The sequence below is a fragment of the Vicugna pacos genome, chromosome 19 (assembly GCF_048564905.1).
Source record: "Vicugna pacos chromosome 19, VicPac4, whole genome shotgun sequence".
Classification (NCBI taxonomy): Eukaryota; Metazoa; Chordata; class Mammalia; order Artiodactyla; family Camelidae; genus Vicugna; species Vicugna pacos.
Genome location: NC_133005.1, coordinates 3,342,792 through 3,357,484, shown reverse-complemented (window position 1 = coordinate 3,357,484; position 14,693 = coordinate 3,342,792). Strand labels below are relative to the sequence as shown.

At 51.9% G+C, this 14,693-nt stretch overlaps 1 protein-coding gene across 7 annotated transcripts in view; it reads left to right on the top strand.

The window, feature by feature from the left end:
* Positions 1-3,744: 3,744 nt before the first annotated feature.
* The window catches only part of RIN2 (Ras and Rab interactor 2), a 199,029-nt gene continuing 188,080 nt past the window's right edge, over positions 3,745-14,693 (top strand). For 2 of the 7 annotated variants that reach the window (XM_072943700.1, XM_072943697.1), the window contains exon 1: positions 4,105-4,235. The gene's annotated coding sequence lies outside the window, so the exon portion shown is untranslated. Of the gene's footprint in view, positions 3,881-4,049; positions 4,236-14,693 lie in introns of those variants that run through there. The other 5 variants (XM_072943698.1, XM_072943701.1, XM_072943702.1 and 2 more) reach the window with 5 other exon arrangements.

Genomic DNA, 14,693 nt, shown 5'->3' with positions numbered 1-14,693 from the left:
GTTCCAGGCGGAATGTTGGGGTGTCCCCGGGGGCTTGTTGTGGCTGGCGGAGCCACGGCAACTGGGCAGAGCCCTGGGTGGGTCAGTGCCATGGAGGGGCTGCTGTCCTCTGTGGAGCTTGGCTTCGGGCTGATCCTTAGGTCGCTGAATGCGGTCCTGGTGGTGCTGCTGCCCAAAGGCCTGTGTTCCCAGCTCATGTTCCAGAGCCTCCCCTGGGAGACAGCGTTGAGTCCGCCTGTCCTCACCTTATTGCTCAGTATTTTATTTACTTTCCGACTTATTCAGTCTGTTACAAGTCAAGTTAATAGAAGACGTGAAAAGCAACTGGCAAAAACACTGGCTGCACAGATCCAAGAGAAGTGCCACCTCATCGACCAGCTTTATGTGGCTAAACAGGAGTGTGCCAGGGTGGAGACAACTCTAAAGGATGCCAGGCTAGGGAAGGAGCCAGTAAATACACCATGCCTCGCTGACACCTACAGAAAGCTGATGACGGCCAACCTGAGCTTGAGGAAGGAAATCAGTTTTCTCGTCCAAGAACTGAAGAGAGTGCGACCCCTGCAGTCTATACGAGAAGAGATGGCGGAGATGCTAAAGGTGCTCAAGTTCCTGGAGGAGGTCACGAGAATCAGCACATCACAAGGGGCTTTTACACACCAACTAGGGGACCGAGCACCGAGTCCTGATGGCCCCCCTCCCAGGAGTGGGCCCTCGTGTTAAAGCCATGCTGTGCCCTCCCCTCCACTCAGGCCTCCCAAGCGGCCGGGCTACATTCACTCAGTCAGGTCTCTGCCTGAGCTGCCCCGAGGCCAGTGGATGGAGGGCAGTCCCTCCTCTGGACCAGAGTCCCACCAGCTTTGCCAGTGAGCACAGCAGTGAGCTCCTTCGTGGTCAGCATCTCCCATCTAAATTCCCAGAACACACCACGAAGCGTGGGGCTTTTTTTATATTCAACCAATGTTTGGATTCTCTCTTATTAGTTGTGAAAGAAATGAAATTGAGACTGATCTTCTACTTAGAATCTATATTAAGCCTCATTTCTCAAGACAGTTTGGTAACTATTATATATCAGCCATGTAAGTTAAGTGTATATATAGTTATTTTGTGTACAAATATTACATTATAATTTGAAAATGTATGCAGTTTGTCAATATAAACTTTTGGGTGGCCAAAGCATTTATTTCTAGAGTTTAATTTTGAAGTCCTAAGTTTAAGTCAAAGAGCGTTTATTTTACCTGAGTATGTATATAGTTTTAAAAAAAATAGATGAACTCTTTTTAAGATGAAGTTAAACTGTACTCTTATAAGAAACTTCTATCATTTAAGTTTTATATTCTTCTATAACAATATCCACAGTAAAAAAAATTTGATAAATTAAAAAAATAGAAATAGAATGGCCATAGTTATTACTGTGATTTTTCTGCTGCTCAGAGCCTGGAGTGCAAAAGCACTCTTTGCACATCATTCTGTGTGCACAGGACCCTCACCTCTGTTTGCCCTCCTCAAGGGCAGAGAGGAACACATGGCTGAGTTGCCAGCTCTCGGCGATGCTTCCAGACCAGTGCTGCTTACTTTGCTTTGGAGGGGAAATGACTTCATTAGGAATGACACGTTCTTGGCTGACTGGCCCTCGGCTGACAGAAGCAGCACTTGTGATCTCTGCGGCTGACTGAAGTGCCCACCGCAGCCTCTGGGGCTTGGATGGGGAGGCCCAACCTGCCAAGTGTAGGTCCCTGGGAGGCTCCAAGGTTCATTACTTTAGTGTTGTTTTTTTTTTTTTCCTGGAGTTTTCTCTGACACCTGTCTCAAATTACAGATGCCCCAGCACCCTCTCTCTCTTCCCAGGTTACTTGTTTTCCACGGCATCCGTTTCATCAACCATGTCACATATTTTCCTTGTTTGGTTTATGGCTTCTCCCCCGTGAGAACCTGGCTTCCAGGAGAACACACTGCTTTGTCTGTCTGGTTCAGTGCTGTAGCCCCAAAGCCTACGACAGTGCTTGGCACGTACACAGCTGCACTCAGTAAACGGCTTTGATGAATAACCCCCAAATCCTTCTTTACAGTAGGAGGTGTCCCTAGGGGGAGGGCAGGGTAAAATGGGCCTCGAATTCTGGAATAGATTGAACCCGTGGGGCCATCAGGGGGCGGGGGTTGTGTCCATAAGATGAAGGAAGTTTTCAGGAGGGTTTGTGAAGAGAAAAGGAAAAGAGGAAAGGAGTGGAGATTGTACTCATTCAGCACGTATCTGGGGGTTTGTCTATAAAACACAATCATCTCCAGGAGGGAGAAGGGGAGAGATGGGGGCTGGCCTGCCTCTCCCTTTTGCCAAAGTATCCAACCTCAGAGGAATTCCTGACTGTTCTACCTTCAAAATAAGTAAGAATCCAACAGCTTCTCTCTGCCTCCACGGCCATGACCCCGCTCTGTGCCACCCTCATCTCCAGCCTGGATTATCTCCATTGTCTCCTTACCGGTTTCCAACTTTGCCCCTTGCAGTCGGCTCTCCTACAAAGCATCAGACCCATCTTTCAGCAATAGGGCCAGGTCCTGTCGCCCTCCACTCAGACCCTCAGACCCTCCACTCAGACCCTGTAGCCCTCCACTCAGACCCTCATCTAGAGCCTTTGTCCCTAATGCTCTCCCAGGCATGCCCTTCCTCCCCCACTCAAATCCCCCCTTCCCAACCAGGCCCACTCTGACCGCGCCCCCTGCGTGACCCCACACCCTGCACCAGACCTCAGCACTCCCCAGCTCCCTTATTCTTTTTCTTGGCTTCCCTATCCCTGCCCACTTCTAACACCCCAGATAATTAACTTACTGACGTTCCTGGTTCACCCTCCCGGCCCCTGCCCCTGAGAAAGTCGGCTCCATCAAGGCAGGAGATCTTTGTTTTGAATCTGTAACAAAGATCTTTTGATCTTTTGTTCCCCCAGCTCATCCCAAACATGAGAGCAGTGCCTGGCACAGAGCAGGTGCTCCGTGTTGATGGAACGGGCGACTTGGAACAGAAGATACTTGCAGTGGGTTCTGTTTTCTCGGAAGCTGAACTGATTATAAACGATAGATAAATCGTGGGGTTTTAGAAGGCAAGAGTCATAAGAATCAACACCAGGGAAACCCTAGTCTCTTCAGCTACTGGCCTGAAACGCACCAGGAACAAAAGTGGGCCTCTCTCCGTTTCCTTTCGCCGCTTCTGTCCCAAACAGGTGTCTCTGAGGTTCTTTCTGCGACACCAGCTGCTTGGGTAACTCTTAACACTGTCAGGGATTTCTCTCCAAAGGTGCTCTCCCCAGCGCGGAAGTGGGAAAACTCAGCAGTTCACCAAACGCCCGCCTGGCCACTGCTGGTTCCTGGCCGGGAACCAGCCCGCAGCTCCCAGCCTCCCCGCCTGCCCTCCTGTCCGACCCCGGGGGTGATAAAGGTCTCCCAGCGCGGGGCCAAACCGCACCCGCCTCCCCGAGCTCTCGCTCCCCGGGGCCGGCGGGGCTGGGCGGCCCTGCACGTTCAGAAGCCAATCCAGGAGGCCCCCTCCCCAGCGAGGGTGAGCAAAACACCCAACGGCGGGGCGGCGGGGCCTCCCAGGCTTCCCGGGACAAAGGGCGGGCCCGCGCGGGCCTCCCCGACCGCGGCTCCCAGCGGCGCGGCGGATGGCGGTGGGGGGTGTGCGCGTTTGCGCTGCTCTGTGATGAGCGGACGGAGAGGAGACTGGGCAGAACCTCCGAGAACAAAACTCCAGTCCTCCCCGGGGAGCGAGAAGAGCGGGGCGGCGGCGCCGGCGCAGGGGCGGACCGGGAGCCGGGCCAGCCAAGTTCGCTCCGGGTTAGATAAACTTTCTGGGCCAGCTTTCCTCCCGGCCGCCTGGGTCCCTGGCCCCCCGGTAAGCGCAGCGCCTGCGCCCGTCCCGGAGGAGGAGGGTGGGCGGAACCGCGGTGGGGGCGGGGGTGCCGGGCCCGGGCCGCGCAGGCGCCTTCCTCGCCCCCTCAGATCCCCCGCCCCACCCCTCCCGAGCTCCCGAGGGCGGTTGGGGGAGGGGGATGGCTAGCGTTGGAGCGGAGGGAGGGCGGGAGGCAGACACAAAGCCCTTCCCTCGCTCCCCCCACCTCCGCCCCTCCCCTCCGTCTCGTCCGCCGCCGCCTCCTGCTCCTCCCGGGCGGGGAAAGTCAGCCCCACGCTAGTCCGCGGGGCCACCGGTCGCCCCCGCCTGCGAGACCTGCGGGGAGGGCCAGCGAGAGGTAAGGGGCGGTGGCAGCGGAGACCCCACCCCCTGTGCCCGCACCTCGCGCGCAGTGGGGGGATCTCCGGGGCGCCGGCGGGGTTTCTGCGGGGTTCGAGGCGCGGGGTGCTGCTCCCTGCACTCCTCCCCCCTAGAAGAGACCTGGAGGGAGAGCGAGCGGCCTCGGGGGTCGTGGGGACGGACAGGGGAGGGGGCGCGGCGTCAGGGAGTGGGGCGCCAGGAACCGGGCAGGGTTAGGTCCTGGGGGATCCTCAGCCGACCTTGGCAGGGTTGAATGAGGAGCCGCCAAGGCTGCGGGCGCGGCGGCTCGAGGGGCGGGTGTGGAGGAGGTGGGGGACCTTGATCGAGCTCTACCTGCCGGGACGCCTACGGGGTGTCAAGTGCGCCCCGCCGAAGCGGGGGTCGCACGCCCGGGGGCGCGGCGCAGACCTGGTCCGTGCGCTCAGCCCGTGCGCGGGGCAGACGCTGCGACTGGAGATTTCCTCCCCCCGGGTAGGGGTGGGGGGTGAAGTAAGGGGGCAGTAAGCCCCTGGGGAGGATCAGTGAGTCCGGGCAGGGGGCGATTGGGCGGTCGCGGTGAGGGATGGCGGTGCGGCAGGCGGAGGAGGAGCCGGGGTTCCTGCCGGGAAGGGACAGGGCCACTTTGAGGCCCCCCCGCCCCCTTCTGGGCTCGGCCTCCACCCTTGGCCTCCGCTCCCACTGGCGCAGTGTCCACCCACCCGCGCCCCTTGACGGCCGCGGGACAGCAGGGAGTTTGCAGAATCCAGCTTTAAAGCCTGTGATGTGTTGCCAAGAAATACAGGGCAAGACCCGGCCCTGACCGGCGCCTCTTCTCTGAGCTATCAAATCCCTGGGGGGCTTTTCCTACTGTGGCAGAGGAGGCCGCGCACAAACCCGCACACTGTGGAGCTGCATTCTTGCAGGCCTGACGCTTTCAGGCGCACTGGGGTTTCTTAGGAATATGCTGTCATCAGTAAGGAAACCTCAGAGCACTCTTCCGCCCAACAGGACTTTGTAAATATTGCAGCAAAAATAAACATTTGGCGAAACTCAGTATTTAGGAGAAACAGTATTTTAACACAGTGTTTTTAAAAAATCAAATTTCATGTGAAAAATCCACGATGAACAAAATATCAGCGTTTTACATGAAGACGGGTTGTTTTGACCTCGCATCCTTGTGCAGTGGGAACAGTAGCTTCCAGTCGCCCCCAGTTTGGACCCCACCTGGGGTTTCTGAGGGTTGACAGCATCCTGTAGCAGATTACGCAGTGCCGGCCTGGTATGTAGTTGTGTTTTTTGACTGTGGAACTCTCAATAACTTTCTCAAGAAAGTTCAAATATGCGAGAATATTTTGATGAATGTACACAGAGAAGGGCATTTTCTTTTTTGGCTTCAGGTTCCAGTGTGTTTCTAGACCGGTCATGCTTTGTCCCTGCTCTGGCACCTCCACAGAGGGCATCAGGGGCCACGGATTGGGAGGGGCCTGGGGGGAGACTGGCGTCTGGGACTCTTGCAGAAGGCTGGCGCTGGACAGGAGCTTTGGGATTTGGGGACTCTGCTCTCAGCGTTTGGAGGCTGGTGACACCAGAAGACCCATTTACTGCCAGGACCTCCTTTGCCTGGAGACTTTCTCCTGCAGACAGGTTATCTAAGTAGAGAAGGAGACCTAAAATGGCCCACCGTTGACCCGTGCAGGAGCAGATGGGAGCAGCTGGACTCCCTCCAGGGCTGTTGTATGTACTTGTTTATAGATAACTTCCTGGTAACCCTCTCCCTCCTTCTCCAAATTCAAGAGCCACTGCGCACTACAAGGAGGAGTTCCTTCTCCAGAAATACCTCCCTCCAGAACCAAATCCTCTCCGTTTGCTTGGAGGAGACAGACAACTCCTCCTCTGTTCAAGAACATGCAACACTGGGAGGTCCACCTCACTGGGGCCCATTCTTCACATATGCCCAGGTACCCCACTCCCCTTGTGTATCTCAGCCTCCTGGTGATGCTTCAGGATTCCTAGTGATTTCAGCTGGGAAGGTTTCCTCGCACTCCTGCCTCCTTTCCCGGGTAAGGCACCAGCTTTCCAGGTGTGTGTATTAACTATGAGATACATGCAGTGGCCCCCACTCAGAAGCCCACTGTCTGAGAACTTCCTAGGGGTGGAAGCCAGCTCATAGCTCTCACTGCCTAACACTTAAGGAATGGGTGTTGAAAGAACAAGCAAAAGGATCCCTTTGTGAAAGCACTTTGAGGAGCTGCACTGCAGTTAAGTATGTCCTTGGCAGATAATCATATTTTTATAGTGCTTTGTAAGATGCTTTTACAGATAATATTTCAGTTGTTTCTTACAATGATACTAATAATTTCATTTGGTAGGTGAGAAGGCAGAGGCCTGGAGAGGTCAAAGCACCCGCGTTGGAACCACAGGGCTTCAGGCCCAGTCATCATTTTGCTCTATCACCGCTCACTTGCTAGAGGCGGTCGTGCTCAGAGGCACCCCTTGCAGAGTATGACCAGAGCAGAGTTTACACAGTGGTGTGCTTGGAGGCAGTTTTACTGAGAAATTACTAAAGAGTTACAGGGGTAAAATGTACTCGAGAAATGCTAATGTTAAGCAGGTTTTCCACTTCAGGACTTTTCAGTGCCTTTATTATTATTATGTGCATTGGGACTCTGTAGGACGACTCCATGATGTGGGACACTTGCCAACTTCCATTTGTTCACAGAACCAGGAAGCATCTTCTGGATCTGGTGTTCTGAGGGAAATGGGAAATGTTGCTTAGTTCACTCACAACCTGACATCTAAGCAGAGCTCAAGGGACGCTAGTGTGCAGAATACTCCAAACGTATGCCCTGGACATTTAAAAGGCACAGTAATCCTCCCTTGTAAATTTAGGGTAAATTATTGGTTTGCCAGCTTCAGTGCCTCTGAATAACATGAGTCATTTCTCCTGGTTTTGATCAGATCTGAGAAAACCCGAGTTGGGCAGACAATGCAAACATTCCCTGGAGAGTGGGGTCTCCGCGCTGTGGGAAGCAGGCAGAGCTCCCCCAGCCTCCCCGGAGCATGCCTCAGATGCGACTGTTTCTTTGGAGTGGCAACTTAAAGGGCACATCTTGGTCAATCACACCCACTGAGTGGGAAAATGCAGTTGCCTGAGTTCCTTTCTCCCTGGGAGCTGGCAGTGTGGATTCTAGAGGTAGACACTGGTGCCACCTGCCCCCCTTCCCCGCCCCGAGCGCCTAGTACCAGAAACAAACAGCTGCTGATGGCCACCCCTCATCCAGACCCCTCACTGCAGGAAAGGCAGCCCCCCACCCCATTCAGATGCACCCATTATTTGAAATCGTTTGAAGTCGTTTTGAAATGAGAACTTGCCTGCAACCTACTGTTAGGTACTTTTCACAGATCAGCACCCCTGCCTATTCAGGCTTCATTGCATTTAAGAGAGGAAGTGAGCAGCAGAAGGCAGCGATGGTATTTGAGGGACCCAGAGGAGTGGTGGACTAGGAGGAGCCTTGGGGGGGGGGTGATGCCCTGATCCGAGAGGCTGTGTGAATTGCACCTCCATCCGAACACATTTCTGCCTCCAGTGCTGAGCAGATGTGTCTCATAGATTTTTCCAAAGTGTGGAAAGTAAGTGGGCTCATTTAGAGACCCGTATTGAATAGGGTGGTATCACAGAGGTCAAGGAAAGGGGTGATTTGAGAAAAAGGGACCTATCAGGTTGGGTGGGGTGGCTGTTCACGAGTGTGTGTCCTGCATGTGCGGCCGAGGAAGAGGGTGGGGAGGAAACACCGAATTTGCTTTCCAGCCCGTTAAGTTGGAAAGCCCTAGATGTGACCTAGATAGAAGCTGTCAGTAAACAGCCGGAGTCAGGGAGTCCCTGGGGCGCTGTGGGTGCTGGACTGGGGGCACTGGAGAACTCGTCCGGGAGAGGCCGCCGGCCAAGCAGGCTGGGGTCGAAGAAGAAACTGGAAGCCTGCGTCCGGGGACAGGGACGGGGACTGTGAAGCCAGAGAGGCGACGAGGAAGAGCCAGCACTGGTGATGGGGCAGACAGTCCAGGACTGTCAACCCGTGAGGTCATGGCCAGGGTCCTTTGTGGCTGATGGGTCAGGGCCAGGCTACTCCAGCTTGTGGATTTTTTTAAAAAACATGTAACCTTATATTAGTTTCATGTGTACGACTTAGCAATTGGATGTTTCTGTATATTGTGAAGTGATCGCCATAATAAGTCTAGTTGATGTCTGTCACTACTGTTACAGAATTCTTTTTCTTGTGATGAGAACGTTTAATATCTACTCTCACTTAGCAACGTTCAAGTATGCACTGCAGGACCACTAGGTATAGTCACAGTGCCGCACATCATGTCCTGTGACTTACCTGTTTTACACCTGGAAGTTTGTACCCTTGTCCCTCCCACCTCCCTGCACCTGCAACTCGGGCAACCAGTAGTCTGTTCTCTGTGCCTGTGAGCTTGGTTTTGTGTGTGTGTGTGTGTGTGTGTGTGTGTGTGTGTTAGGATTCCACATGTAAGTGAGATCACAGGTGTTTGTTTTTCTCTCTCTGACTTATTTCACTTAGCATAATGCCCTCAAGGTCCATCTGTGTTGTTACGAATGGCAAAATTTTTATGGCTGAATAATAATGTTCGATTGGTTACATATACCACATCTTGACCCATCCCTCCATCAGTGGACACTTAGGTGGCTTCCATGTCTTGGCTTTTGTAAACAGTGCTGCTGTGAATATGGGGTGCATGTATTTTTCAAGTTAGTGTGTTCATTTTCTTCAGATAAATACCCAGAAGTGGAGTTGCTGTGTCATATGGCAGTTCTGTTTTAAATCGAGGAACCTCTGTACTGTTTTCTGTAGTAGTTGCAGCAATTTACAGCCCACCAACAGTGCATGAGGGCTCCCGTTTCTCCACATCCTCGCCAGTTTGTTCTCTTGTATTTTTGATGATGGCCATTCTGGCAGGTGTGAGGTGGTAGTTCATTGTGGTTTTGACTTGCATTTCCCCGATAATTCATAATGCTGAGCATCTTTTCATGTGCCTGTTGGCCATTTGTACATCTTCTTTGGGAAAATGTCTGTGCTGCCCATTTTAAAATGAGATTTTATTATTATTAATTTTTTTACTATTTAGTTGTATGAATTCTTTGTGTATTTTGGATATTAACCCATTACCAGACACATGGTTTGCAAACATCTCCTCCCCCTCAGCAGGTTGCCTCTTCACCCGGTTGATTTCCTTTGCTGTGCTGATTTTTAGTTTGATGTCATCCCATGTGTTTGTCTCTTGCTTTTGTGGCCCTTGCTTTTGGTGTCAGAGCCAAAAAAATCATGGCCAAGCCTGACGTCAGGGAGCCTGCCGACCTATGTGTTCTTCCAGGAGTTTTATGGTTTCAGGTCTTACGTTCAAGGCGTTAGTCCATTCTGCTGTTAGTTTCTGTGTTTGGTGTAAGAGAGTAGTCCAGTGTCACTGCTTTGCATGTGGCGTCCAGTTTTCCCAGCATTGCTTACTGAAGAGACTGTCCTTTCCCCATGTTTTTTCATTCTTGGCTCCTCTGTTGTAAATTAATTGACTGTATATGCGTGGTTTTATTTCTGAGCTCTCTATTCTGTTCCAGTGATCTAATGTGTCTGTTTTCATGGCAATTCCATCTTGATTTGATTATGATAAGCTTTGTAATGTAGTTTGAAATCAGGGAACTTGATGCCTCCAGCTTTGTTCTTCTTTCTCAAGATTTCTTTGGCTATTTGGAATCTTTTGTGGTTCCATACAAATTTTAGGAGTGTTCTATTTTTGTGAAGAATGCCACTGGAGTTTTGATAGGGATTGCATTGAATCTGTAGATGGCTTTGGGTAGCACTGGCATTTAAACAAGATTAGTTTTTCCAATCCATGCGCATAGAGCATCTTTCCATTTAATCCCTGAGAAGTGTGGCGTGTCAGCTGAGGGTGGGAACAGAACCACACCAGTTAATACCAGCAAACCGGCTCCACAGAATGATCACATATTAAGTGAATGAGTGATTCAATGACACCGTTTTTGGTGGTAGAAACTTTTTACACTTTTAAAATCTAAACAGAGCCATTTCGTAGAAGATTCTTGTAAGGTAAAGTTGAATTTTGCAGGGGCAGGATGAGCTACGTGCACTGCAACCTACATGAGATGTCTTATTCTGGTCAAGAATCTTTGGTGGCGGGGAGCCTCGTTAGTGGGTTAAATAAGCCCAGAAGTTGTAGGAAAGGTTATGAAGGTATGCTGATTGGTTTTTTTAAACCATCACTTTTTTTCCTATGCAAAAATCTTTATTTTGTCCTTTAAAAGACTCACCTGTGCATTTCAACAGCTTTACCAGCTTTTAGCAGTGATTTAAATGATATTGCTGAGTTTCATAGTGTCCCAGTGAGAAACTAATTTGCGAGCTCTGTTATCAAATGCGGCTCCATTCGCCTGCCACACAGCAAAGCCAGTCTGCTGACGCCGGGGTGTGGTGAAGGAAAGTACAGCATTTATTTGCAGGATGCCAAGCAAGGAGAATGGGCAGCTAATGCTTAGAAGACCCCAGCTCCCTGATGGCCTTCAGGCAGGGGTTCCTCAAGGCAGCAATAGGGGTGAGGGTCACAGGCTACGTCATCCCTTCATGGGCCCTCTTCGGATTGCTTGATGGTGAGGTGACAAGGTGACATTTCTGGAATCTCAATCACCAGCCTTCTGGTTCCAGCCAGTCTGAGGTCTACGTGCTTGTGGTCAGCATGTAGTTAACATCCTCCACCTGGGTGGAGGTCTTAGTTTCTGCAAAACAACTCAAAAATATGCATCAGATTGTTGTCTGTATCCCTTGATGAGGAGCTAGGAGTCCTGTGACTGGTTTTTGGCTGAACTGTCGTTTAAGCTGTTACTACTTTTCTTGCTTGACTGCTTTCCCTTTGTTTCTGCGTTTTCTCACGTCTCTGATCGCCCACCGCCTAGGTCTGCTCTTTGGAACTGGAAGGCCTGGGCGTCCAGAACTTTTTACAAACAAGAAGTGGGGGACTCTGAGGGGCTCATACCTGTGATGGTCCCTGGGGGCCCTGCTTGGTTTCGGGGGTTCTAATTACCGTGAGCTTATATTCATTTGAATTTGATCGTGACTTGTGGTCGAGTGACGGTCATCGGCGGTGTTACGTAATTCCCCCACTTGCCTGAAATTCTCAAAAGCTGAGCATTTTAAAGATCAGGCTTGGTGGAAACATTTGCATTTTAGCATTTTTAATCAGTTAAGCCTATTTTAATTGAGAAGGTGAACCTAGTAAATTAGATAAAGAACAGATATTTTAGTTTTCAAGTGTATGATTTCATGTGTTAGAAATGCAAAATACAGAAATCCAGGCATTCAGCCAGGTTAAACGTGAGCTCTAAAAAGCTTATTTTTTCCTTTACTGAAAAAATCACCACTGGTGTTATTTCCAAATAAGTATCTCCCCATTGCATTTAAGTCCCCAGAGACTAGCCAAGACCCCACACCTCTCAGCAGGGCTGAAACCAGAGGCCATGTCTGGGTAACCAGCCTTTAACACGTGGTGGCAGGAAGAGTGAGATGTCATCTCAACAGCCTGCCTCATCTCACGATCTTGACTTAACTGAGTGCTGTGCGGCCGTCACTTTTTATCACAGACGCTGTCACTTTCTGTGTCCTCATAAGCCCGTGCTTTTCCTTTGGATTTCTTTCATTGGTGTGGAGAAATCCTTTCTGCAGCCTCACACAGCTCGCCCTTTACCGCTTCTTCTAATTTTCCTACTTTCACTTTTACAGATTACTGTTAAAGTTCATTTGGAATCACTTGGCAGGTGGTTTGTGAAGTCAGAATGCAATTTAATGCTTCTTGTTCCCACTAGTTTGCCTGCAGACCCAGCATAATTTGGTGAATAAACCCACCTCTCCCAGCTCTATGAAACTTGCCGTATTTGGCTGGGCAAGTCTCATTTCACTTTTTCTTTCCCTTTTCTTTTCTTTTGCTTTCCCCCAGATTTTCTTTGCAGCGTTCACTTTAATTCTTCCAATTAATTTTATTCTAGGGGATTTGTTTGGAATTATATTAAGCCTAGCCACTGATTTGGAAAGACTTGATACATACTGATTCCAGTAGTTCAGTGGAAGCCTGAGGCTTTGCTTATGCAGACTCACATGGCACTGAAGTACCGGTCAGCGAGAGCAGCACTCAGAGAGTTGGAGAACTCACCTTTATTACACCAACAGGCCCAGAGAAGTTAACACTTCAAGCTCTGGACCCTGTCTGTAGGTTTACACAGGCGTTTTATAGGCTGCCAGTTTTACACTTTGCAGCATCATATGCAAATAAAGTACAACAGAAGTTGACCAACCAGGAACAAGCTTTGTAGAAATAGGCCAATCAGGAGTGAGCTCCATGCAAATGAAGTACTACAAGTGGGCCAATCAGAAGTTAGGGAAATGGACCAATCAGAAGTAATAATGAGAGTAATAACCAGTCAGGAGTGAAGGGAATAACCAATCAGAAGTGAGCTCAGGAAACCAATAGAATTCTAGGTGTAAGTTAGCCGCTTTAGAGGCAAAAAGTGAGATAGCACCTCTGGGCCAGGGAACCGGATGGTGCTAAGAGGAGAGCAATGGCCCTGCCTAGGGGTCTTGCTGGTATTTTTATGGGGCTTCACGCCTCACTGGGACAAGAAGGCACGAAGCTGGGCTGGCCCCGCGGAGACGGGGCTGCTTCTAGTTTCAGTGATGCTGGGGGTCCTGGCTGACTTCCAGGAGGCGGGGCAACATTCTTTTGGGATCTGATGCCCGTAGGTGTCCCTCTGAAATTCCCGGTGGTTGGAAGCGGATGCTCCCAAACCTGGCGAGGGCAGGACAGGTGGTTGGTGCTCCGCTCGGTGACACACTTGTGCCCAGTTTGGACTTGAAAGCCCTCCTTAAAGTTCTTTATTATTTTCCTGTGCGATTGTTTCCCTGGGCAGTTTAGGGTGTGAACAGAGAAGGAGTATTGGGTCTTTTCTAAGAAGGTGTCTGCCCCTCATCTCTTTATTAACAGCACGGTGAGGGGGGTTTCAGAGGCGCCCCTGGCTCTGGGCTACCCCACCTCCCTTCCACCCCCAGCCGCTTTCCCTGCGCCTGAGCAGAGGCGTGGAGGGAGGGTGGGAGTGGGGCCAGTGAGACAGGCAGGCTGATGCCGGTCTCCATTTAGGATTCCTTCCTCAACGCTTCTTATCCCCTTGGAGGGTGAGGGCTGACGGGTGACGCGCTCCTGTCCCTCCCCCGGGTGGGAGCCCTCTCCTGGCTGTGGGATGCCCCCCCGCCACTTCTCTCTGGAGTCTGGGATTCCTACCTTAACACATGCTTAACATGTACTCTGTGTTACAGACAGCTTTCCCCTGGGCACATCTCATCCACCCAGTTAGGCTGGATGTCTTTGGCTAATGTCTTTCTGTAAACGGAGTGCAGGGAGACCTCAGGGCTTCAGGTCGTACGTCTGTGATCTAAACAATACAAGTAACCTCCTATGTTGAAATATTGGCTCAGGGCCACCCCCTTCTCTTAAACCCTGTTTCCATGGGACTCTGGTACCTCCTGGAGGTGGAGTTGTATCGAAGAGCAGGGCTGTGGGAGGGCAGTGACCTCTTTCTATTTAGGGGTGCAGGGTGCACCTCGGAGGGGCCCTTCATCCTGTCCTGGGCGTCACCGAGTGTCGCGGTGGATGGGATGAGCGGTGACAGACGGGTCGGTTGGTGTGGGCTCAGGTCGAGTGGGGTTGGGTAGGAGGAGCGTCCTGTGCAAAGGAGGAGAATCAGGAGGAGAGCGGGGCGTGTGGGGGAGACACGATTCACTCTTGCTCCACTGAGAGTGCGGGGTTCCCTGCGAGGGCCTGTGAAGTGTGGAGAGAGGGAGGCTGCGGTCCAGATGCTCTGAGGGCTTCGAGCCCTGCCAGGAGGGAGGCAGGGGCTGCACCTGCAGGACCGCGGAGGCCAGTTCAGGACAGCGTCACGCCCTGAAGGACCAGGCTGCGTGGAGAGATGGGGAGGGCCTGGGAGGGATCCCATCCTCCGGGGCCGCACAGCCTGTTGGAAGGTCAGGCCCTGCCGGGAGCTGCGCCACATTTTTGATGCAAGTGGAACCTCAGCCTCCTTTGTCTGCAAAAGGAGATAAGGGGAGGACTTCGCAGGGAAGTTCTGGACACACTGTGGGCCCCACCAGAGTGGCCGGATCCCGGGCCGATGACCTTGCACAGGAGTGGTTGTACCCCTGCGTCTTGGGTTAAGCACTGCCCCAGCCACGCCCGCTGGACCTGGGTGCAGACACCACGGTCCCATCAGCCTGGAGGCCGTCCTCCGCAGGGACGCGGGCGCCCGCTGTGGGAGTGAAGGTGTGCCTGAAGGCGGTACCGGGTTCTGCCGGACTGCGGCCACGGCTGGGACGCTTGTCCTCAACCTCGC